Source organism: Sarcophilus harrisii, chromosome 1 (assembly GCF_902635505.1).
Source record: "Sarcophilus harrisii chromosome 1, mSarHar1.11, whole genome shotgun sequence".
NCBI lineage: Eukaryota > Metazoa > Chordata > Mammalia > Dasyuromorphia > Dasyuridae > Sarcophilus > Sarcophilus harrisii.
The window spans coordinates 245,381,361-245,408,334 of NC_045426.1; the positions used below are offsets into that span (position 1 = coordinate 245,381,361).

Sequence of the window (26,974 nt, forward strand, 5' to 3'; positions counted from 1 at the left end):
CTTTTACATAAGACATTACATCACAAGTAAGAGAGCATTGAGAAGGGGAGGGGAAGGCATCTAATTGGTTGTTGCTATCCAGAGAGATTGGAATGGAAGGTTTCTGTTTCCCCCAAATCACCTGATTTCTAAGAAACAGAAAATCAGGCCTTTCACAGACTTAATCAAGTAGGTAGTGGTCAAGCTAATAGACTAAATATCGATAAATGTCAAATACTGATAAATGTCATCATCTCAGATTAAGTAAATATGTTTATAGCTGGCCAAGGCTCAAGTAAATATGGGCCTGCACATATTATACAGGTCATAGGGGAAACACAAAAATAATGAAAATAAAGTACAGAAAAAGAATTCACATATTTCTGTAAGTTCTTCACCTTATCTTTCTATTCCACACATAACTTATAGAGGTCACCAAATAAGAAGGTACAAAGATTGAGAAATGGAACTATAACAGTGTCTTGGGGTAACACCATTATTAAGGGGCATAATGTGTATACCGAGTCAGGCAAGTAAGAGAACCAGAAAAAAAAAGCACTATATGTCATAAAAACTCTGAAAAAGAGAGCACTCATGAAGAAAGGGTGGTTAACAGTACTGAATGGTGCAGAAGTCAAGAAGACTAAACTGAGATGAATCAGAGAAAATAAAAATAGAAATAATGAATGAAGGCAACATTTTCTATGACAGGCTGATTTTTTTTTTTGCCTTCCATGTACATGATAGGATTTTTGTTTTATTACTATTACTAGAAAATGAAATCTGCAAACTGAAAAGCTAGAATCAAAGATTACACATAAGCACAACTGTATCAGTTCTTTTCCTCCATGCTTTTACTAGTCACCTGATATTCAACAGTAATGACTGAATCAATCATTAAGTATATATTAAACACCTACTACACCAGCAGGCATAAGTCCAGGCACTGGGTATAAAGAGTCAAGACAAAACAAAACAAAAAATTAGTTCTGTCCCTGAAAGAATTTACATTCTGGAAAATGCAATGCCTGTTCTCATATACATAACTCTTCAAACATTAACAAATAGAACTCATCTTTGTCCTGTGGTGAATAGCTTAACTTTTCATGTTCTCCCCATTTTCTTTTGGTAGGTCCTTTATCTCTAGAAAACAAAGACTTGCCAAATCATAGATTCTATTTCTTCTAGATCTTGTTGCTAAGAAATTTTTCATCCTCTAGACTTCAATATATTTATCATCTGTAAAATCTAAACATTTTTATCAACATATTTATCATCTGTAAGATGTGAACATTGTAACCATTTTATATCAACTTTTCTTTATATTCTTTATATATATTGCAGGGCCATTATATGGCCCTGCAAGAATGCAAAAAAACTTCAAAACCAGTAGGGTTTCTATTTTAAATTTACCTCTGAGTTAAAAATAAAGCCTAAATGACAAAAAGCTTACCGTGGTAAGAGACTGAAAATCCTTTGTAATCTAAGTATTTTATTAACCAAAAAGGGGGGCTTAATAAAATAATTTAAGTCCGTCTTCAGCAGAAGTTTGTCCTATGTGGGGATGGAGACATATTTTTTGGTTAAATTCAATTATCAACCCCCCACACACACACACCAAAGAGATTTATTAGTTCACACTAAGTGCAACACAAATTATTAATTGCTTAGATCAATCTGTTTCTCAATATTTTCAACAGAACCCAAGGCTCAATTAAATTTCCATAAAGCCCCTTTTTTCTATACTATGTGATAAGATCCTAATGTTAAACTACATGAGGTATGAGAAACAAAGAATTTTTACTAGAACTGAATAATTTAGATTCACAAGAATATGCAATCGTGACTTTAAAATCATAAGCTGGAGGGAAAAAAACCCAGTGTGTGGTGAGTCAGAAGTCCTGATAAGAAGAGTGATTTATAATTAGAAGCAGCCTAATTACAAAACTCTTTGTAAGACAACACCTAGGGTTCAGGTTGGGTACACTTTGCTCTCTATTTGCTGAAGCAATAGCACATTCAATAGGAGAAGTATATGTTTATAGCAATAAGGAAAGTGATCAGTCTAGAGTCAGAATATAAAATCATAGAACGTTAGGGTAAGAAAAAAAGACTTAATGGTTTGTCTAGTGGAACTCTTTCATTTTGCAAATGAAAACTGATCCTCACAACAACCTGTCTTCATGTGTTTATTTTTATCCCCATTTCACAGATATGGAAACTGAAAACAGACAAGTTGAAACACTTACCCAAGATCACACAACTAAAAGAATTGGGACTTTTATTCAGGTATTCTGATTGCCTTTCCCTACATTCAGGCAAGTCTTTCCAATACAGTTTTACTATCTTTTCTCCAATTCCTTAATTTTATATAGGGTAAATGAGACTTTTTGTTTTAAGTAAATGCTAAAATTATCACATTAAAGAAAGATCCATTCACTGTTGCACTCTGCAGTTTTGGGCTATGTTGGGGGCATTTCCCCACTCTACCACATATTTATAGCTTCGGATATCATACTTTGCAGTGGCCTTACTCAAATTATGCTGACTTCAGTCTAGTTTCTTAGGATATCCTCAAATTGGTAGTGATGACCTTAGTATATATATTTCCTTATGAAATCAGCTATTCCAAGGTTCATAGTTTCAGGTTATGAGCTCTAAAGCAGCCCCTTTACATCTATGCCTCAAAGAATTCCCCTCTTCTTTCAAAATATAGCTTACCCCACAAAAAACAAAAAAAATAGGCAAATTATATTCTTCTACACAAAAGCTTTACAATTTTAACATTAGAGCTTAACTCCTTGACATTTAACTATTTTGTATTCTCTTTATTTTGTATATGCTTATATATGTCTTTATTGTCTTTCTCCTTATAACTCCTTATGAAGAAATATTATTTCATTCAAAGGTATTTCAATCCCTCCCACAATGCCTAGAACATAACAGGCACTTAATTCTTATTGATGTATTAATACATTCATATACCATAATTTTTCAACTATCCCCAATGTATAGATAACTCTTTAGTTACCAGTTCTTTGTGGGAAAAGGTATCAGAGAAATATTAAAATACATGGAAAAAAGCAAAATCAAGTATAGGAGACACAAAAACGTAAGGCAGTATAACAACTAATGTGTTAAATTTAATATACACTTAAACAGCAAACTGTATTTAATATATATATATATATATATATATATATATATATATATATATATTCATGGTGTCATGTAAAATTCTAGTTTTCTCTTCTTTTTTGAAAATATGCATTCACTACACATCTATAATAATGAGTGAATTTTTTTTAAAATAAAGAGAAAGTTTACAATCGATGAAAGAATAGTTACAAGTAAAATAAACTGCAGATTTATAGTACTGATCATAAAGTAGGGGTTAAAAAAGAAAAAAAAAAGGATAACTAGCACTAATTTTGATCTTGGTGAAAAGGAAAAAGATAATGGAGTATGATCAAAGATTGCTACTAATGATCATACTTTTTTCTATCACTTTTTTCTAGGTAAAAGGTGAAAATAAATGGGACAAAAGAAGAAAACATTACAACAGGATGATTCGATTAAAATATTTTTTTAAAATTACCGAGAAGTTTTAACAGAGTAAATTCACTGGTGAAACTCAAGAAGATAGCAAAATGGATTAGAAAGCAGATTCAATAATATGGTTTTTAAAAAAAGTTAACTGAAAAAATAAAAATTCACATAGATTTTATTTTATTTTATTTTTTTATGGAACAAATAAATCAGCCACAAACTGAAGTGGTTTATTATAAGTATCCATTGCAGTAATTGTGTTGTGTTGTACTGCTGTATTATGTTACTCAGCAAAGACATATAATAATAGAGCATAGTAGCAAAGCATCTTAGACATTGAAGGAATCACAGAGTTAATTTAGGCAAAATTGTACCTTTTTTTTCTCTCTTTTTTTTTTTTTTTTAAATTTAATATCCTTTTATTTACAGGTTATATGCATGGGTAACTTTACAGCATTAACAACTGCCAAACCTCTTGTTCCAATTTTTCACCTCTTACCCCCCACCCCCTCCCCCAGATGGCAGGATGACCAGTAGATCACATAGATTTTAAATAAAAAGTTAGAATAAAATTTATAACATCTCAGCAAGTTAAAAAAAAAATCTGTGGTAGCAATCATGATCTCAGACAAGGCCAGAGCAAATGGTTAAATGAGATAAGAGAGAAAATTACATTATACTTAAAGGCATCATAAATAATTAAGTAATGTCAATAATTAATGTATATTTACCAGATGGCATAGCATTTAAGTACTTAAAAGGGAAAGTTAATGGACAACTAAATTATAATAATCTAGGACCACAATGTGCCCTTCTCAGACCTAGACACATCTTTTAAAAAAAAAAAAATAGATTAATTAGAAAGAAGTTAAGGATTTAAGTGGGATACTTTAAAAGCAACATATAATAGATTTCTGGGGATACTGAGTTTGAATAAAAAGGAGTATACATATTACTCAGTTATATAAGGCACCTTTGCAAAAACTGCACATTTCAAGGGCAAAAAACCCTCAATTAAATGCAAAAAATTATTAAATACATTCTTTACTATCTAAAATGTTATTAAAAATTATAATCAATAAATAGTATTTGGACCAAAGTCAAACTTAGAGAGACTAAATAATTTATGCCTAATGAATATAAGAGCCATATAATAATTTGTAGATACTTCCCTAATTGAAAATGATAATAGTGAGACAACATACTAAAACTTTTGGGATCCAGTATTCCTTTAGGAAAATTTAGGTCTCTAAATACTTTCAACAACACATCAACAGAAATAACAGATCAGCTGTTGGAAAAGCAATTAAAGTAGAAATTAAATAATTTTTTAAGCATACAAATAAACACAAAATTTGCCAAATCAAAACACTAAGTTATTTTTAACAATTTCATAAATAATGAAAAATAATTTAAAATAAAGGAGAAATTTTAAAAGTTAGAAACTATCTGAAGTATATGCCAACAAAACCAGTAACTTAAATGAAATGGATAGGTTAATTTTAGTTATAGCAATAAGGAATAAAGCAATAGAAAAAAGTAATTATGGAAATAAGTACAAGTCATAGAAAAAAATGAAAAAGTGCAAGAGAACTTTCAGAGCAATGAAATAGGGGTAATGACTTTCAAGTACCCTCAGTTAGACCAAAGTTTCTTAAATGGTGGGCTGTAATCCCAGATGGGTTATGTAACTAAATGTGAGGAGTCATGAAATCATGATTTATTACCAATTTGATTTGTATACCTATTTTATTTACCTATATACCCAGGATCAAATAAAAATTTCTCAGATGAAAAGGTTTAACAAGTGGAAAAAATTTAAGAATCCCCACTTTAGGACAAAGTATCTTCAAAATGTTTTACTTATCTCTTCCCTCTATCTTAATGACAGCTCCTTTTTCAAATTATTTTTTATTATCAGCTTACATGTTCTAGAATGGTGATTTCTAGAAGGCAATAAATCAACAAACACTTAATAAACACCACTTGTGATAGGCCTTCAAGTACAAAAATAAAATCCTTATAAAAGCATTATCATGTAGGGAGGAAAAGAAGGATGCACATATATAAGTATAGACAAAATACAGAAATAACACATATAAGGTAACCTTGAAGGCAAAGACACCAGGAGCTGGGGATACAAAAAAAAGGCTTCATGTACAAGGTAACACCAGAGTTAAGTCTGAAAGGAAACTTGGAATTGATATGAAAAGACAGAAGTGGAAACGAAGTACATGCACTTACAGACAATGACATAAGATAATAAAGAGGCACTGAGTAAGGAATGCAAGGTAAAACAGCAAGAATGATTATTTGGCTAGCCCACAAAATATATAATGTTAAAATATGGCTAGAAAGGTCCGACTAAGATGTTAAAGAGCTTTAAAAGGCAAATGAAGGAATTTATAAGGATAACAGGAAAACACTGGAATTGATTGAAACTACCATAGTTTAGTTGATATTTTTTTCTTACTAGATAAGAAGTCATTTTCTGGCTCATTTCTTATCTTTCCTTAATCACTCATGGGGCATTGCCTCAGTCAAACAGAGATCTGTTAAAGATCTTAAAAGAAAAAGTTGATGCATGTCATGACATCATCTCCCTGATGTCATGGTCCTCTTCAAGAACAAAGGACAAACAACAACCTCTGTGAGTAGGAATAGGAGCTGCCCTACTGGAGACCCAACTGGAATTGACCACTTGGGCAACACAGCTCCTTTTCTTTTCTGTTTTGTTCTTTTCTTTCTTCTTTCCCTTCCCCCTTACCAGCAGATACTGTGCCCAAAGAAATATGTAAATGTTGATCAGGCTGCTCTGTCCAAGGGAAAGTAAATTTTGATTACTGAATATCTGGGAGTTTACTGACTTAGGACCACGTCTTAAATCAGCTTTCACTGATTAATAATACGTCCCAGGCTCCATAGGTCACTTTTAGAGCCCTGATTGGTTCAGAGTGAATATAGTTTCCCTGATTGGTTCAGAGTGAATATAGTTAGAAACTGTTTCTATTTTGGCTAGAAACCCTAAGAGTTTTCCCCTCCCAGATTGGGGTGTGTGTGTAGTAGGTAAAAATCCATTCTCTGCCTCATTTTTACTCAGCGTTAAGCAGTGATTGGGCATAGCCTTAGGCAAACTGAAACTTGTTAAAGACTTTAATGGCAAACACCAAGGTCTTCCCCAGCATCCAGAGCCATCTCCACTCTCTTCCTGATCTCTACGCAGCCTCTGTATCCAGATGGCTCTGGAGGGAAAAGTGAGGCAGGTGACCTTGCACAGCCCTGTTATTGTGTTAATATGCACATCATGGCATCGCCTCCCTGAAGTCATAATCCTCTTTGAGAAGGAAGGACAAACAACCACAACAGCAGCCAGTCAGGACTGTTGTTTCCCCAAAAAGACTGGCATTTAAAGAAGTATGGCTTGTAGTGGGGTACAATTGGGGGGAGGGACATCAGTCAGGGTAATATTGCAATATATAAACCTGCAACATGGTAGTAACAATATCAGACAAGAGAAAATGGTGTGTATATATGAGATGTTATAAAGAGAGAAGTGACAGGACTTGGTAAGGAAGCAGATATGTGTGAGGTGAGTGAGAGAAGCCAAGATGACATCTAGATTGTAAGCTTGTGGGACTGACAGTCAGAGGATAGTTAGGAAGAGAGAAAGGCTTGATGTCTACGGACGGCAGTGTGAAAAATAATGAGATTTATAATAATAATAATAATAATGGACACACTGAGGATATCCAAATCAAGATGTCTAAAAGATAGCTGGAGATGTGAAGGTGGTCAGGTGATAGGTTATAGTTGAATAAATATATCTGAAAATCATATGCATAGAGAAGATCATTGAATCCATGGAAGGCAATAAGCTTACCAAACAAAATATCATAGAAAGAGTCCAGGGCAGGGTATCTGGTAGTACCCAAAATGAGTGGGCAAAACCTAAATGAAAATCCAACAAAGGAGACTGAGAAGAAATGGCTATACAGGTAGATGAAGGATCAGGAGAAACAGTGTCACAAAATCCTAATGAGAAAAGAATACCAAGGAGAAGTGATCTCAGTGTCAAAGGATAAAGAAAGATACAAGTTTTCTCACAATTACATCTCAAGCAACCCACATGTCTTATCTGAGAAATTATCTGACCAACCAATTAGTTATTACTATTTCCATGTTCCTTTGACTGTTCACAGACAGTTGGGGGGAGTGGGACACCTTTTTCTGATTTCAGGGATATTTCCTTTTAATTAACTGTTGCTATTTAATTGCTTTTGATGTACAAAAGTTTGTCTTCCCCTGTGTCTGGGATTCAGCTCTAAAGTGAGGAAGAGGCCTGGTCCTGAATTGCTGGATAATTGGCATATATTGCTTAATGAATTTACATGGTTGGAAGCTTGAACCTTTGTTTCCTCAGTTATTTCAACTTTCAATTGCCACATGCCATTTTATGTGAGACAGAGTTGAAGGATAAAATAGAAGGGAAGCTTTCTAAGTGAAAGAAGAGGAAAAAAGGAAAAGAAGAATCTCTTCACAAATGACCTCATTTTTTTCAGTGAAATATAAGTAAAGGTTTTTACCTGAGAGAGTGCAAGGAGGGAGTGCCATGAGAAATCTGAAGAGGATTAGAAAAGCTGATGTAGTAAGGAGGATAATGAATCAATTTAGGAAGGTGCTGCTATGTCACAGTAAGGGCCCTGTTGAGATTATATAACACAAATTTGTAGTGGATACAGTCAGTATGATTTCATGATTTTCTCCAGTTTCATGAAGCTGCAAATGAGTAGGAGAGAAGACAATGGATGACATATTATTTCTACTATATCCTACATATCAGGGTGTCCCCATTTCATCTTATATTACCTATCTCTCTTACTGAAGTTTTTTATAGACTAATTCAGGTGTCACCTTCTTGAATCTTTCTCTTAGATCATCCCTCACTTTACCTCTATATGAAAATCATTTTTCTTCAATTTCTCATAACATTCTCTTGGACCTTTCCTTTGCTCTAATTATTCTCCCTTTATTTATGTACATGCTGTATTCTTCCCACCTTCACCATCATCAGGTGAGAGACCGGGGACAACCTCAGATTATTTTTAAACTTCACTGACTAGTGCAATGCCATATACATGTTAGGCTCTTAAAAATGTTTTCTGAATTGATTTGAAGTACACTTGAATTTTCAGGGAAACAGAATGTATGGGGTAGAACCGTCCTTGCTCTCATTCATGATTTCATCAGTAGACCTAAATTTGCTAACAGTAATATATTCTTAGCCCTTGGGAAGACAATGGCTACAAAAGATAAATGGTCCTTGTGGGATTTTCTATCACAGCCATCTACATTCTTTTGGGGCTAGCTTTGTGTGAATAATGTATTTGTTTCAAATGATTTACGATAAGATTTAGTAAACAGAATGTAAAGAATAAAAAACATCTTAAGGGCAATTGTCTCTCAGGCAGAATTATAAAATGACATTAAAGCAGATAAATTAAAATGTTATTAAAAAGATTACATTTACATTTACTTATGAGCTTTAATAAAATCATACATTTCTGTTCTAATGTTGTAAAAAATAATCTAAATTTAAAGGAATAAAGAATTCTGGGGGTCAAAACTACGTAACAATCTTTTTCTCTCTGTCTTCATTCTCAGCCCTTCCCTTCCCCCATTATTTAAATAAGGGAAATTCTTGTTGCAATGTAGGTAGATCCAAATGTTTTAATGACTAGGCCAATTCACCAGGGTAGAATGGTGCTAGGGAATGTCTTCTACTTTTTTCTCCACTGAAAAAAGAATAAGGAACTATTATATATATGAGAAGAATGAGTGTATTAAAATTGTAGGAGGAAAGGGAAAAAGAAAATTGAAAGCATCCTCTATGTGAAAATGAGGTTTTCATGGGCACTATTATCATGCTAACTACTGCTAGACCTATTGATCTTTTTAAACAAAATTCAATCAATATTAGGAGTGAAAGCACCTGAAGCCAGGCTAAATAAAAAGGGCAAATGCTTTTAACTTAATGACAATGATAATATTTGGCTATAACAAGGCTCTCCAAGCATTAATGTGTCTAGAAAAATGGATATAAGACATGGTAACAGCCTATCCAAATTTATCATGCTTTCATGGTATAATATAGAAAGTCCTAAATATGGGATAAAACGATCTGATTATGATCATGGGCTATCTATAAAATGATAGTAAGACCAGATAATTTATAAGGTCCCTTTCAGGCTCTAAATCTGTGATGCTATGAGCCTAACTGGTTCATAATACTATTCACCTCTTCTGTATAATAAAAAATGTAAATGTGTTCTGCTCTCTTTTTCTCCACTCCCTTTTGATTATTCTAAATTTTCTTCAGCCATTATCTGAAAAATTCTGTTTTGTAAAGAAAGGAAGCAGCAAACTACACCATAAGAAATTATAATATGCTGTTTCAACACTTTCGAGAAAAATGGCCTTGAATGTAAAAATATTAAACTTTTAAAGGAAAACATAATGCAAAATACATTTCATGCATATAGTTAAGCATGTTATACTTGGGGAATGCAAAGCATGCTTTTTATACTCCATATATCAGAGGGCATGGAAAACTAAAATTTTAAAATAATAAGCAATGCATACAGGTCAAATCCATTATACAATGCGGCTCCCCTGTCAATTTTGAAAAATTTCGGGTTTTATATTTTTCACTAAACTTTTGCCCTAAATTTGCCATAAATTTTTATAAATCAGAAAAATTCAAATTTTACCAATTAGTTAAGATTATATTTTTCAAAAATTCCCACAAAGGAAGTTGAGAGAGATAGAGATAAAGGCAGAAGGAAGAAATTGCTTACCCCAGGTATTTCATTGAAGGAGATAGTATTTGAAAAAAAAAAAAAAAAATCACAGCAGAAAGTAGAACAAGCACTTAATTCACCATAAAGTTTCTTCAGGAGTAAAATAAGGATAATAGATATTCTCTGTTGTGAGAATTAAATGAGGTAATATAGTTGAAAACTGTGAAAGCTATGTAAATTAAATTATTATATCATTATTTTCCATCATTTTTACAATGAAAGATGGTCTTTTTAGTCATTAAGTCAAGTCAACAATTCTTTATTAAGTGGGCACTGTGTTAAGCAAAGCTAACACAAATAGAAGAAAAGAAAAGAAGACCCTGTCCTAAAGCAGTTTCTATTCTAATGGAGGAAGAAACACATAAAAGGAAGATGAAAAGCTGGATAAAGAGGGGTGAGATTAAAGAATACCTGGCAGCAGAGCAGGGTAAAGTCTAGAGTACAGCCTGAAGTGGAATGAGGACATGGTTGACTTGGGCATCCTTCTTAAATGGAGGTTCTGGGAGGAGTCATCTAATCAGAAAGAGAGAGAGTTAAAAGGGTAGAGGGTGATTCCAATGTGAATTCAGGAGTTGGGGTGACCTTCTAGGAGGAAGTTACTGGAGTATCACCTCATTCTTTCCTTCACTTTTTTCTTATTGTTCAAAGCTTCTCACTTTAAAATAGTAATTTATAAAAATGCAGACAACCCCACCCCCATAAGTAAATTAGATTTACTGAGGAAGAATATTTGAAAATTTTAAAATATGACTGAACAATGTTTTGCCCACCTAATGCCCCATCTGGGCTACTCCCCCAATTTGGGACTCATGTTTACAGATTGGGTTCCTAGAGGGCAATTACTAATCCCATATTCCACAGTCTGGGTCTGCTTTAGAGTCACAAAATATTACAGGGAGGGGATTAATGGTTTCAAAAACACTATCAACCATCTAAACTTGGTACAACATTATTCTATACAATTTGTTTTTTCTTTCTTTCTTTTTTTTTTTTTTTTGCTGAGGCAATCAGAGTTAAGTGACTTATCCAGGGTCACACAGCCAGTAAGTATTAAGTATCTGAGGCAGATTTGAACTTGGGTCCTCCTAACTTCAGGGCTGGTATTCTATCCACTACACCAACTAGCTGCCCCTACAATTTCTTTCTTTCTTTCTTTTTTTTTAATTTACTCTAAATAGCATGTCAACTCCTGGGCAATTAATTAATCTGAAGCTAAAGCTATAGTCTACTTTGGATAAATGTTTAATTAGCTGGTCAATTTAAGCAAACTGCTAAAATATAGCCATTTCTTATTTTAAAACCTTACACTTGTTTCTATCAAAGACTGTTTTTCCCTCTCACAAAAGAGTAATAAGACACCATCATATATTTTAATTTAGACATAAATTGGCCTGTAAAGTCAACTACATTTTATCTCAATTTTCATAACCAACATATGGAAGCCAAGGAATAGATGATTTCAAATAATGAAAAGTGAAAAAAACCTCTATCTTTAGCCTTGGAAATTATATTTCTTTTAGTTTTCTTCCTTTGCTTAATATAAGATGACATTATAAATAATTTAACAAGGCTCCTCTGGTGACCCCAAATTTCTCCCTAAAACATAAACTCATATTCTTAATATCAATATTTTACCAGTGTTGTTTGACAATGAGACATGGAACACTATTCTCTAAACCAGGGGTCCTCAAACTTTTTAAATAGGGGGCCAGTTCACTGTCCCTCAGACTGTTGGAGGGCCGGACTATAGTAAAAACAAAACCTTTGTTTTGTGGGCCTTTAAATAAAGAAATTTCATAGCCCTGGATGAGGGGGATAAATGTCCTCAGCTGCCAAATCTGGCCTGTGGGCCGTAGTTTGAGGACCCCTGCTCTAAACATTTAAAAGCAGGACTGAAAGAGAATATGAGCTAGTTTCATGATGAAAGGAAGCACAGACAGATGCTAGCTTATGTATACTCTCAAAACAAAATGAGGAAGGCCTATATAGTACCCTAATTTCATTCTACCATGATCATTAACAACAGTTGAACACAGTCAAATAGTAAGTCCCTAGGAATAATTTGGATTTTTTGAATTTATATCTAGAAATAGTTCTTTTTATACTATGATTCTTTATGTTTGGGAAAACAGGCAATAGTTATGTTAATGTAGTGTGATTTAAGAAGTGTTTATGAAGCCATTTACTACATATCTGAAATTCGTACAATTAGAGTTTAAAGAAATTCAAAGTGTTCCTGTCTACATGATATTTAAAAGTATAAATAACCCTGGTTGTCCTGATATTAAGCAATTTGCATTAAACTACAAACATTAACACTTCAAGTATTATTCAACAGGCAGAGAGGGGTACATTAATAAAGGGGACAGACTTAGAATCAGAACTGCTTTGGATTAGTCCTATCTCTGTGACCTAAATCACTTTACCTCTCAGTGTTACTTTTATAATGATAAATTACAGACAATTCCTAATCTCCTTTGGGATGAGAAACTGCCACACCTATACAAATTAAATAAAAAAATCCAGATTTCAATCCTTCTCTCGCCCCACCTTCCCCCCAAAAGGTAGTGACACTGAGGTAATGAGACAAGATGAGCTAAGTTTTGTTTGTGTCATTAAGAAGTCAAACAAAGCCCTCTTGTTTCTGGTCTTAACAAAAAGGAAATGAGTAGTAGAGGACAGTGTAAAACATAGATAAAAATAAACTGTCTGCTTAACCTCACTGACAAATGCAAAATTCATAGTAAAATTGGAGATACTGACTTAGTTTCATTTCCCCTAGTGACAATAATATGTGTGGGGAAAAAAACAAGTTGTCACAATTTTTTATCTTCTCTTGGAAAACATACATTTGGATTTTCCTTACAATGTAGACTATGGACAAAGTGGACACAGTGTTCAAGATAGGTTAATGGTGGACTTCTAAATCATTAGGAAAATGCTGCACAAACACATCTATAGCTCAATTATACCCACTTTATTTTAAGAGTTCTTCACTGACTTTTCAAGTTTCTTCATATACAAAATCACTCTTTCCCCAGATACATTCTTCCAAATTGTGTCACTGAAACTGAAATTCATTCAGTTTTAACTATCTATGCTGAAAATGTAACCCAAAGGCAACTGAGAAAAAACTCTTTTATGATTTCTACAAAATCAACTCCTTTATACAACTAATAAGAACTTTAAAGAATTTCAAGTTGATTAGAAGTTTCTGTCTCTAACATAACATATATATTAACTGAAGATTTTCAAAAGCAATTAAAATGCAAGCCTAGACAAACCAGAAGTGGTCTATTGTTCTGTTCTTCTGACAGAGAAGTGAGATTTTAGATTCAAACTCTGGATATAGACCAGGGGTGTGCTGGCAGTTTGCTAGTTCTGATCCTGGAGTTACAGATAGGCTTTTAGGGTTGTATGTAGGGAGGGCTAGGGGTCATTCTAAAAATCTTTATCATTTTGAACCTGCCTAGTTGTTCAGTAAGAAGACAAAGGCTGGGGCTAACAACTGTCTATTAAAGCTTCACTCAGGAGCAAGTCTGCAGTTGTATTGTTTATTCTAAGACCAAGTTCTGAACTTGGGAAAGTTCAGCTAGGAGGACAATAACCACACTATGCCCTTAATCTGCCCAGCACATACCCATGATGTCTAAAGACATCAAGCACCACAGAAATCAGGATTGAAAGCCTGAGTGGTTTTGTTTCATTTTAATTGTCTTAAAAAAAGAAGAAAGGGGAGAGAAAGACTGAGGAAACTATTATTTCACATAATCAGCATAGACAAGTAGAATACAACATGAACAAGCAGGAAGATTACAAAGGAGCGCTTAAGTCTTGAATCACTAGAACTTCAGTTAAAGGAGTATAAAACACACAAAAGAATCTAATATAGAAATACATTTAATTCAATAAGGAAATGGGAAAGAATTATAGAAAATATATAAGAAAATAGGAATTTCAACAGAGAAATAGGAAAGAATCAAGAAGGTATGAATAAGAAAAATAATAAATTCAAGGAGGAAGTAATTATAAGCAAAGCAGACATCTAAAGAAAAGAATATAAGAAGTATTTGAAAGAAAATAATGAAGGATTAATTTAATATCTATACAACCCTGTATATAAAGAAAAGAGGAAGAACTGATTCCATCAAGCACAGATCACTGGAATTAAGCATACTTTTCTTTCCTTCTTGTCAGTAAAGAAGGGACAGAAGCAATGAGAGGAAAAAATAAAAGAAAATAGACTGGAGAGTATACAATTAATAATTATAATTGTGAATGTGATAAAACCTGTAAAAGAGAGATATCAAAAGCAGAATCTTATAATGTATTGTTAATAAGAAGCATACATGAAAAGTAAAGATGCATGGTTAAAATAAGGAGTTGAAACAATCTATTATACTTCAGCTGAAATAAGCAATAGAGGATAGCAATCATAAACTTGGACAAAGCAATAGCAAAAATAGATTTGATTAGAAGATAAAAAGAGAAACTATGTTATACTAAAAGATACCATAAATAATGAACACCAACATTTAACATATAAAAAGGGATCAACTGGTACATCATCTAAATACTTAACAGGAAAGCTAAAGGTTACATGAAGAAGTGAACAGTAAAAGTATAATAGTGAGGAATTACAATATATCACTTTCAGATCTAGACAAATTTCATAAAAGCAAGAAGAATGGAAGAATTTAAGGAACAGGATTTTTGAATGATATGAAAGAACTCTGAAAAGTGCTAAATGAAAATGGAGAAGAATATACATATTTTTCAGCTATGCATACCATTTTTTAGAAAAATTAACCAAGAGGACAAACTACAGTCTACAAGTCAAAACCAATTACCACTTGCTACTGCTACTGTTTAGGACATAAACTAAGAATAATTTTTTACATTTTTAAAATAGTTTCCACTAGGAAAAAAATCAAAAGAAGAATCATATTTTGTGACACATGAAAATGAAATGAAATTCAAGTACCAGTGTCCAAACTGTTTTATTGGAACATAATCATGCTCATCCATTTATACATATTGTCAACATATGCTTTAATATAAAAAAGGCATAGCTGAATAGTTGTGACAAAGACTATACTTTGACTACTTCTCATTATTGCTAAGCACACTACAAATTACAATAGCACAGTTGTAGCTAAATGACAGAATTGTTGCTCTATTGTGACACTTTTTAAAAATTAGCACTGAATATTTGTCAAAATAAAAAAAAGTAGACCAAATGTTACATTTTTAAGACACAAGAGACTTAGAGGTCAAAGCATCTGAACATTGAGCTGTGCTAAAAGAATGCAGTATATATTAACATTACTTGATTAAGTATTAATCAGAAAAATCAAAAATTTTAAAATAGAATTTCTTGACAAAATTTAAAAAATGAAAATAAGGCTAAAACCAAAGTAAATTTCCAAGTGGCTTATTTGTTAGCCAAGCAAAGACAGACATTTACCTATGGTGAGTTAAGTAAATCGTGTTTTATTGTAGCAACCAAATAACAATGTCCAAAGAAAATAAACTTGTTTTAAGACCAAATAGCCATTTAACTCAACTAAAAGTATATGCTTGCTGACTGATATAAGTATTTGGCAGTACCAATCCGAGAGCATATTTTCAAATATACATAAAATTTCCTAACTCACCATTAATAGATGAACATTTGAAATTAATTTTGAAGTTAAAGGAACATTACACTTTGAGCCCTAATTAAAGGAAATGTTATCCTCCAAAAATAATTCCACTCTTCTCAGAACTATATTACCAAAAAATTATACTTAATTATTATATTTAGAATTTAATCCAAAAAATTCGTGGAAATTATTTTTCTCTCACATTATAAAAGTACCCGTATAATATCTTTGATTCTCACTCTTGGCCTATAAAACTTAAAATATTTATTATCTAGTCCCTTACAGAAAAAGTTTGCCAACTCCTGTATTAGGGTACAGAAACTTTACAAATAAATATAGACAAGTAGGAATAATAAAAGACATCTACTAACCACCATACAATAAAAGATGTACTTAATGGGGTAGCTATGTGGTACAGTGGATAGTGTACCAGCCCTGAAGTCAGGAGGACCTGAGTTCAAATCTGATCTCAGACAATTAATGTTTCCTAATTGTGTGATCTTGGGCAAGTCACTTAATCCCAACTGCCTCAGAAAAAAAATTTTTTTTAAAAGTCTAATGACACAAACAATATCAACATGTGTAGTATTTTAAGGTATTACCATTAAGTACTGAATGCTGCCTCTAAGAGAACATTAAGAAGCTAATAACAAGCCTGGCAAAGCCATTTAGCCAGCAGTCACTGACCTGTGCTTCATAACCCTACTAATGAAAAAATGAATGTCTCTCAGATATATGATAAATGCTTATTGCCAAAGACTGTCCAGGGACCAACCTCTCTGGACTCAAAAAGCACCCAGTATCTTTGCCACAGAGGAGATATTCTCATTGTTTTGCTGTAATATGATCTTGTTATATTGATAGTCTTCCAATAAGTGTGTGTGTGTATGTGTGTGTATGAGAGAGAGAGAGAAAGAGAGAGAGAGAGAGAGAGAGAGACAGACATGCACATCTCTTTCTAAGTACTTAGTAAACACTTCAGTGCCTCAAAGACGGGCTCACAGTTCTAATGATCTTGTGATGGAGAGAGCCATCTGCACCCAGAGAAAGGACTGTAGGGACTGAATATGGAATACAACATAGTATTTTCACCGTTTTTGTCGTTTGCTTGCATTTTTTTTCTTTCTCACTTTTTTCTTTTGATCTGATTTTTCTTGTGCAGCATGATAATTATGTAAATATGTACAGAAGAACTGTACATGTTAACATATGTTTAACATTGTATTGCTTGATGCAAGGGTGGGAAGAGGGGAAGGAAGGAAAATTTAGAAAACAGGGTTTTGCAAGGGTGAATTTTGAAATTTGCATGTTTTGAAAATAAAAAGCTTTTATCAAAAAAAAAATCTCCAGTATAAGTGCAAATCATGTCAAATTATATTTTCAAAATGCCACTCTTTAACCAATAAAATATACATTCAACAAAAAAACCCTAAGGTAGGCCCATTTGTAACTTTTCACATAAAAAGAGTTGATAATATATTTCCTTAATTATATAGTAAATACAAGGATGTCTAGAATAGCACTTATGCATATAGCAATTGATGCCCTTTGGTTACCCTCAATCTAGTTTAGTCTGTCTGTTGAAAAAGTTTACTAGGGTGTAGTCATTGTGCAAGCTACAGCTTCTTGGAGCTATAGGTAAGAGTTAGGTGAATCGGGTAAACAGCAAAGGTGGAAAAAGGGTTCTGTAAAGGGCTCAGCAGCTCTCATCCCAGAGGTACCAGTTTTTTCTGAATACGCCCTACATTTTTGTGTGAAGAATTCACACAGGGCAAGCACTCTCAAGGTGGTCAGAAAAAGCACTGCAAGGACACTCCCAAGGTCTCTCTTAAGAACTTTGGAATTGATTGTGTAAATGGGAGACACTGACACAGGATCATCCAGCATGACATGCCCCCATCAAAGAAGATGCTGTCCTCTATGAGCAAAGCAGAACTGAATTAGCTCAGAAGAAATGTGAAATGGAAAAGTTAGGGAGACCACCCCAAATATTTCTATAGACTATTTATGTCCAATGTGTGGCAGAGCATTCTGAGCTCATATTGGTCTGACCAGCCATAGCTGGACACACAGTAACTTGACTCTTAACACAATGATGCCAAAACAAAGGACAACTACCACCATGCAAGTATTAACTATGTGATCCAGAGAAAGTCCCTTAATCCTTTTTGTCCTAGTTTTCTCAGCTATAAAATGAGTTGGAGGAAGAAATAACAAACTATTCTAATATCTTTGCTAAGAGAAGAACAAATGGGGTCACAAAAAGTCAGACACAACTGAAAATGACTGAAAAACAACAAAGGAGCACCTTAATATTTGCTGAGTCTTTAGTCAAATAATGACTGAGAGATTGAAAAAGTTATAAGTTGATTTCTTGAAAAACAAAACACTTTAATTCTGTAGGTGTGTTTTTTACTCACCTAATGATCAAATGTTTCAAATAATTTGATATCACATTCCAGATATAAGTACATAATTCTTCTTATTGTTTAGAATCGGTAGAATCTGAAATAAACAATAGAAAATGAGATTTCACTTTGAACTAATGATACTTTTTAAAAAAAGATTAATTATCTTACCTACTCTATAACAGATAATATATGTGAAAAATAATTCATTTGAACCCCTACCCTATTCCAATAAATGTTAATCAGTTTTATATTTTACCTAAATCATATATGGCTAGATAGGTTTAAACTTTGAAATGTTCATTACTTGTTTACCAAGTTATGAAGCTCATTTGTACAATCATGAGGTTGTACAAAGACATTTCCATCCTATTTTGCTCAAATTTTATATTGAAATCTAATATTCTTTAGAAAGACACCAGTTTATTTTTGTATCTCCAGACCATTCCCTCTTGTCCATTAAGATCCAGTAACCATCTTATGACCACTTATAGTCAGTAGAGCTGCCCCATGCTTTCCCCCAGCCTATGACATCCCCTGCTCATATGTCATTTTTGGCCCTCAAAAATCAAAGACCATCAACCAATGAGATTCTGTATTTTGCCATGCTTCTTTTGCATATTTGGCTCTCAAATCCTATAAAAACAAGGCACTAGAGGAAAGACTCATATTAGATCATATGGAAGAGCTGAGTTCCATTTTATTAAAGGGAACCATAGACACTTTAATAAAAAGGCATTGGCTCAGAGCTCTGAGTTTCTCTTTTGCAGGTTGGACAATTTTAATCCCCCAAAAAAGCAAATAAATACTTATATTTAATTAGATCTGACAATCGGACAAGACTTAAGAATTCTGATCAAAACAGTGATGAATCTAATTTCCAGAGGATCAACGATAAAGCATGTTACATAATCAGATAAAGAGGTGATAAACTAAAAGGGCAGAAAAAAATATATATTTTCAGGAATAGTTAATTCAGGAGTTTTTAAAAATTTTGCTTACATCTTTCTTATAAGGATTTTGTTTTGTCCATTTTTTTCTATAATAGGAGGAAGAGGTGAGAAAAATATATTTTTGTCAATTAAAATTAAAATTTTAAAATGATAGATTATAAAAGAAAATAGGGCTTCTATTTTCAGAATTCATCTAAAAGCATTTTAAAAGACTAATTTCTGGAAAGCAATCTGAGAGAAATTAGACTTCTAAAAAGTCTCAAAAAATTCAAAATCTCAAACAGTACTTGACCTTCTGGCTAAGGTCAAGTGTTTCTGAAGCTATAATCAAATTCAATTAGTCAAATGATCAAGTTTGAGGTTGATCATATGTGAAAATACCTCTCTGTTTCTCCTCTTTCAGTCAGATCATAACTCAGAACTTATAATATTAACTGAAAAATGTTTTCCCTTCTCTGTTTGGCCTTGTAACATTTATTGATAAACTGTCACCCAAAATCTAAAACACTATAGCATGGTAATCTCCAGACAGATTTATGTTCTCTATAAAAGTCAAACAAATTAGAAAAGCAGGGATATTTGCTACTACAGATAGGAGAGGTAGAGAAGATCACAAAAGAAAAAATAGATAATTTTGATTACACAAAATTTATAAGCCTTTATGTAAAAACATGATCAGCCAAATCAGAATTAAAAGGAATACAGTTAATTGGAGAGGAAATACTTTTCAACAAATTTCTCAATCTCTAGTAGCTAAGTGCTAAAAGGTTAATTATTATCCCTTCTGGTATAATAGAGGGCTTTTACTGGGATACAGGAAAGTGTTTTTTGGTGGGAACTGAGGGTAAGAATAGTAATAGGGGAAAAAAAGCTTACCAGTGAAAACACATAAATATATAAAGAAGACAACAGAAGCAAGTTCAGAAAAGGAAACAGAAAGGAAAGACAGCACTTGGTAGTACCCAGTTAAAACTGAGGTATACTAAAAAAAAAAAAAAAAAAAAAAAAGCCTAAGCTTTATGTGGTAGATTCATATACAATCTTCTTTTTCTACCCTTTGCCTTTTAAGTGTTCATTTTTTTCAGTGATTGTCAAATTCATAATAAAAATATATATTTTAAAAAGATAATAATACTTTATTCTGTTTCACTCAACTCTTCTCAACCTCTATTTTATATCATTTGGTCATGGAAAGCATCAGGACAGGTTCTGATGAATATAAGGAAACCATAAGATCAAAGACCTTGAACTAAAAAAGGAACCTCAGAAACCATCTAACACAATTCCTTCATTTTATTGTGAGGAAATGGAAGGCCAATGAGATTGAATGACTTAACTAAGATCACATGCATAATAATCATCAAAGGTAAGATTTGAATCTAAGTCCTCTGAATATAAAGGTTCTTTTTCACTCTTCCACAACATCTCTATATTTAATATAAGTATATAATATACATTATTACCATTCAATTTTACTTTCAATAAATGACTTATAATGTCAACAAGGAAAATTTCACCCAAAACATTTTAACTAGGTCCTTCATTTAGAAGTATAAATTAACAAAATTATAATGATGTTAATAATATTAGGATTATAGGTTCTCATGGCTGTCACTGAAACTAGTTTCATGCAATAGTGTACTAATGTTTCTTGCTTCAATTAAAAAAAAAAACTAAGTATAACACTTTAAAATTACATATCTGTTAAGGGATGGTTATTTACGAACCAGGGATAAATTTCCTTTAGTGCTTTTCAAATATTCTGTTTGTAATTATGTATTCACCAGTTGCTTTAACTGTCCATACTTTGACTACTTCTAAGATGTAGAAGAACAGCAGGAGTTGGAGGATAGCTGTTCTAAAGTACCTTAGTTATCCAAATTGTTAATGTGCCCCATTTTGTGAGCTGAGGCAAAGTGGTGGTTGAGAGGAGAGGATACAAGATACTGAGAGGCATGAGACAATAACCAAAACTGTTGGATATTTCTTAGTACAGCTTCCACATAAGTATGTGCATTGTTTTCGATGAAAACAAAGTTCAAATCAAAGTCAACAAAAGGGAGACTAACACTGAGAATTTGTTCTGATAGTGAATGCTGTGCAGTGATTATTTAACGTATTTGCAAACAAGGTCAAATCTGAGCAGGGAGAGGAGGCACAATCTGTCACTATCAAAATCTGTCAGCATATGTTCACAACAAATGAACTGCTTGCTGTACTTGAATGTGAGGGATATAAATTCAAAATTGAACCCTCTTTGTGTAGAAATTTAAAGTACCATAATATCTACTATATTGCTTATCATTATTCATTTTGCTAAATATCATATGATAACTTGGTTAAAAAATGAAAAATAACTTAAGAACAAAATATATATATATATATATATATATATATATATATATATATATATAATCCTTTGGAATTAAATTGTCTCTCATTTTTCTTACAGAGAAATAATAGCCCTTTATGATAGACTAATACATAACCAATTTGAAAAAGACCACTGAAATAGCTAAAACTGGAACAAAGACAATCTAAACCATAGAACACAAAATGAACATGTAGATTAAGATGGGAGGACAATTTTTCCAAAGAAAATCAAATGCCTTTAACAAATAAAACAAACTTTTTCAAAAGCCATCTCAGTGATATCAAAAGGATTCCTCACATCATATATAGCTTCTTATAGAATTGCTAAGTGTAAAAGACCTCATTTTGGGGAGAAATGTTGGTTACTACTTGTAACTATTGATATGGTCAAGTTGATGCTTAATGAATCATATACAAAGCAGCTTTGAATGGTTCCATATGTAGATTAATGTGATGATAAGGAAAATTTCCTGTGTCTGATGATTTTATAGTTAACAGAGACATTAAATAAATCTTTATCTTTCACATTGCAAGTATTTAAAACAACTATTGATATAGTTATAATGCTAACAAACTCAATACAATAAGGTATAATGGACAGCACACTGGGATTAGGGTCAGGAAGACATGGGTTCAAAGAGTCAGGAAAATCTGGGTTCAACTGCCATCTCAGAAATTTACAAAACGTGTGACTCTGGGTAGGTTACTTAACTCCTCTATAATTTAGTTTCCTAATCTGTAATGAAAGGGTTGAACTACATGTCTTCTGTGGTACTTTCAAGATACTGTATTGTAACATACTCAGTTTCTTTGTGGCCCTTTTCATAAAGAACCATTAACAATGAAAAAGGAAGAAAATGTAGGGTTTTTTGGGTTTTTTTTAAACAAAGGAAGCTATTTAGATTGTCAAAAGTTATGAGCCAGTTTAACATTGACACTTATGGATGAATATCTTGATACTTAGTACTGTGCTGTAATTTTACATATACTGATAAATATACATATGTAAGAAAAAATAACTTTCAAATGACATTCGGATAGTTTTGGAAATAAATGTGGAGTGATGCCTTGTGGAAACAGTTCATTGTTACAAAAAAGCAGAGAAATATATTTATTAAAAAATGAGAGTAGGAAGAAAACCATTTCAAGGAAACTTCAAAGAGCTGCAGAGGAGCATGATGATATAATGTAAGCTAACTTGCCTATACATATTTTATGGTTAAAGAAAGCAAGCAAAAAAGAGAAATATAAACATTAGAGCCTGTGCTTAGATTTTAAGACTATCAATATTGTAGAGAAAAAACAGAGACGTTGTAACTTTTTGAGTAAAAAGTAAGCCTCTTGAGAGTCAGAACACTATCACTTGAGTCACTAAAAAACAATCACAGCAAGAGCAAGAGGGATCACATAAGAAAGTACCAGAGGAGAAATCTGAGTTGCAGAGACAGCAAGCTTGGAACTTATTTCTGGAACTTATTTCATCTGGGAGATTCTTTATTGACCAGAGAGAAAAGACTTCAATAGCCAAAGAATTCTCCTAAAAGCTTTTACTCTTCAATGTCATCTAGACTCAGAGAAAGGCAAACTTTTTCATAAATCTTTGTTGCTCTCTGCTGTCATTTCCTGCTTGAAAAAGAAAAAAGAAAAAAGAAGGGATTTTGCAAATGGTACCAAGGTAAGGTGGCTCAAATAGTAAATCTTAACTGTGTCAGTTCCTGGCACTAACACTAATAGGACAGCACAGTATCTAGATGAATAACTAACTACCTGGGATGATTGTATACCTCAGAGATCACTAGTTTTTATGAGGTTCACAAATCTTTAGCTTAAATAAAATTGCAATTCACACTTGGTGCTAGCACTCAATTCCCTCTTAGGAGTGATATTATTTGAAAGAACTAATAAAGGCTAGTGCAAATAGAGAAGAGGATTTCCCTAGGTGAAGAGTGCTGAGATCAACAGTTAAACACTTATCAGAGAAGTAGTTTCATGTAATCAGGTAGGTGTTCAAGATTGAACCAATATCATTGAAGAATGAAATCTAGAGTAGTGAGTTATCCTCAGTTTTGGTTATCTTCCATAATGTCTCCATGTCAGGTTCCTTAAAAGAGCATACCTAGTCTTCCCCATACATTGGTGGAAGAATATGATCTTAGTTTATTACATTGTTATGTGTTTACTTACATATTTATTTTATTGGTATTTATAATCTTTTTTCATTTATTTTATTATTTTATAAATGACAGTGTATAAGATCCAAGTGTCATTATTGCAACTGGTTCTATAAATGGAAAAAGTTGGATGGAGGCTCAAGAGCTAGAGTAGTGAGTACTGGTTGTAAATTTCCCTAACAGGATTACCATTAGGAAGCTGTTTAAGTTTGAATGTAACTATATGGTGATGGTATATCTCTGGGAACTTATATTCCACACTTCTCTATCATTTAACTCTCTTTTCTAATTAGCTATCACACTGGTAAATTTGTCACACACCTAAGTGAAAGTTCCTAAGTATGATATTATGTAGGGTATTCATATTCTATCCCATAAATAGGATATGCCTTCAGAATGCATGATACCTGTATGTTAAGGTACACTTGAACATACAGGCATCATACATTCTGAGGGCATTGGAGAATAATGACCCATTTTTTAATTATACTATATTCCTATGATCTAGGGCAATGACATATCAAAAGAAAACTTCAATATAAATGACAGACTTTTAAAATGATGTCAGATGAGAGAACTATATTTGACCTTGCATTAAAAGAGCTCAGTCAACTTCAGGACAAATTGCAGGTCTAAAAATACTAGTTAAAGGATATGGTTCCTTATATGGTTTGGACACTTTGAAAGCATAATAATCTTGTAATGAGGAATATGACTGAGACACATAGATTTTCAAAATGTTTACAACAGTAATCAATATTATTGAAAATGGTCCATAAAAAGAAAGGCTCTCTACAAAATTATGTGAGGATACTGGAACAGAGCACAGGGCACTGTCATATTTATGGAACACTTGCTGGCTTTCTCCTGTTATACTGGGCTAATAGCCAGGTCCTGCTGTGAAGCCTTCCAAGCCCAGTTGTTTACACAGAATCAGGATACGGAAGTACCCCCTAGGGCAGCAAAACCATGGATAATTAACTATGTAAAAGAAAAAAGGTTGTAAAATAGAGGAGACTATAAAGACCATATCACACCATATTTTTGAGAATTGCTTAAACAATCTCAACTGGATGCAGTTGCTCCAGCACTTAGGAGACAAAAGGGTTCTTGGGGAATGTGGAAGTTGTTGTCTTGTCATGATCCTCGAAATTATGAGGATGAAAGTGGTAGGACACTGTGAACTCAACCAATAAAGGGGAAAAGGCTTATTTCTTCTCTCTCATTCTTTAGGGTCTATGGCACTGAGAAATAAGCTTGGAGTTCTATTTGTTTGTCCTCAATTTCAAATGCATGAGGTACAATTCCCCGTTGGACAGGAGATGAAGCCATTTTACTCTCAGAGCTGGGATTCTAGGCAGAATATTGCAACCAATATTTCCATTTTTTGGTATTTGTATCCTTAGCATCTAGCACTATGTCTAACAAATAGTATAAGCTCATGAAAAGTTTGTCAACTGACAGATTTCATTCAAATTCAGAGTGCTGGGAGATCTGGAAGAGACCCCACAGCTATGCTGAGTGGGTATGTTGGCAATTTAGAAGAGACTGAAATCCAAAAGGAACATGGGGAAATGGTCCCGGATTACTATAGTTCTGAAAAGGCTTAGAGAACCTACTTTGCGCAATTCCAGAAAGCCAAGTACTTTGGAAGAGAACATCTTAGAATCATTCAAGAGATTTAGTAACTAGGTAGTTAAAAGTTGTGAGGATTGTTAAGCAGCCCTAGGCAGCTTCAGAGGCACTAAATCTCCCCAAGAGTCATCAGATGACCCAGTCATCAAAGATAAAGAGGGGGAGTAGAAAGAAAAGAAGATAGAGGACCAAACCCCTATATGACTCAATCTGAAAAGGAAGAGGAAGCTTTACTAAGCCTATGGGAGGACAACCTGGGAATTTCCAACCCTATTTCCAGGGGAAGAGAATCTATTTCATCCCCTCCCAAATTTGGTCTTCAATAGTTGTAACACCTTTAACCCTTCAGAGAAGTTAAACTTAATCTGATAAAGCAGCACAAGCAAATTCCCAAGCTGATCCCCATCATTCCCATACCCTGTCCCTCTATTACAAAGCAGCAGACTCTTATGTTTTAGAACTCCTGCAGTTAAAAATCTTCTATCCCACTTATTAATTTTTCAGTGAGCAACAATGGGTAGTATAGAATAAACAGCAATGTATGAGTAGTAATTACATTATCTCCTACACACCTCCTACCAAATATACCCAATCCCTTACAAAGTTCACTACTGTTGTGGAAATTGGGAGGGTACCATTATTCTTCCAGTCTCTTAAGATTTTAATCAGCCCCCTTAGCCCTGATGACACACTCAACTTAAAACTGACTCTTCATAGTTAATGATAATCTATTAATTGTCACATCAAATGGTCTTTTCTCAATTTGCATCCTTCTCTATAACATTTGACATAAGCACTCTCTTTTACTGGATCTTTACCTTCTCTTAGGGTTCTCTCAATACTGCTATATCTTGGTCTTCCTCCAGCTGTCTGACCACTCCTTCTTAGTCTCTTTGCTGGATCATTATCCCATTTCATGATGTATCACAGCTACCCTATTATAGGTATATTTCAAGGCTGTGTCATAAAGCTGTTTTGGTCTTTCTCTGAACGATCTCACTTGGTGATTTCCTGAGCTCCCATGGTTTTAGCATTATTATTATTTATAATAACAACAAACTCTAACATTTATATAGCACCTACTATGTGCAAGACAATGTGATAAGAACTTTACAAATATTATTTCATTTGATCTTACAATAAGTCTAAGAGATAAATGTTATTATTATTCCCATTTTATGAGATGAGGAAACTGAGACAATAAACAAAATGTTCAGTCACACAGTCACACAGACTGTATTTGAACTTTTGTTTTTCTAAATTCAGGCCCTATACTCTATCCATCTTGATACCTCAATCATATTTACTTAGATGACTCCTCAATGTGTGGATGTCTATCTCTAATTTCTCTTGAACTCCAATGCCATATCAAAGCCTACTGATCATTTCAAACCGGATATACAG

The 26,974-nt window shown here is 33.2% G+C and overlaps 1 protein-coding gene across 10 annotated transcripts in view; it reads right to left on the reverse strand.

Annotated features, from left to right (window-relative positions):
- Positions 1-26,974, reverse strand: part of SEMA4D (semaphorin 4D) — a 180,941-nt gene that overhangs the window by 97,438 nt on the left and 56,529 nt on the right. For 7 of the 10 annotated variants that reach the window (XM_031939345.1, XM_031939337.1, XM_031939304.1 and 4 more), the window contains exon 2: positions 18,451-18,535. The exons of 1 other annotated variant lie outside the window; for it this stretch is intronic. The gene's annotated coding sequence lies outside the window, so the exon portion shown is untranslated. Of the gene's footprint in view, positions 1-10,796; positions 10,899-18,450; positions 18,536-26,388; positions 26,611-26,974 lie in introns of those variants that run through there. 2 more of the 10 variants (XM_031939300.1, XM_031939318.1) reach the window with 2 other exon arrangements.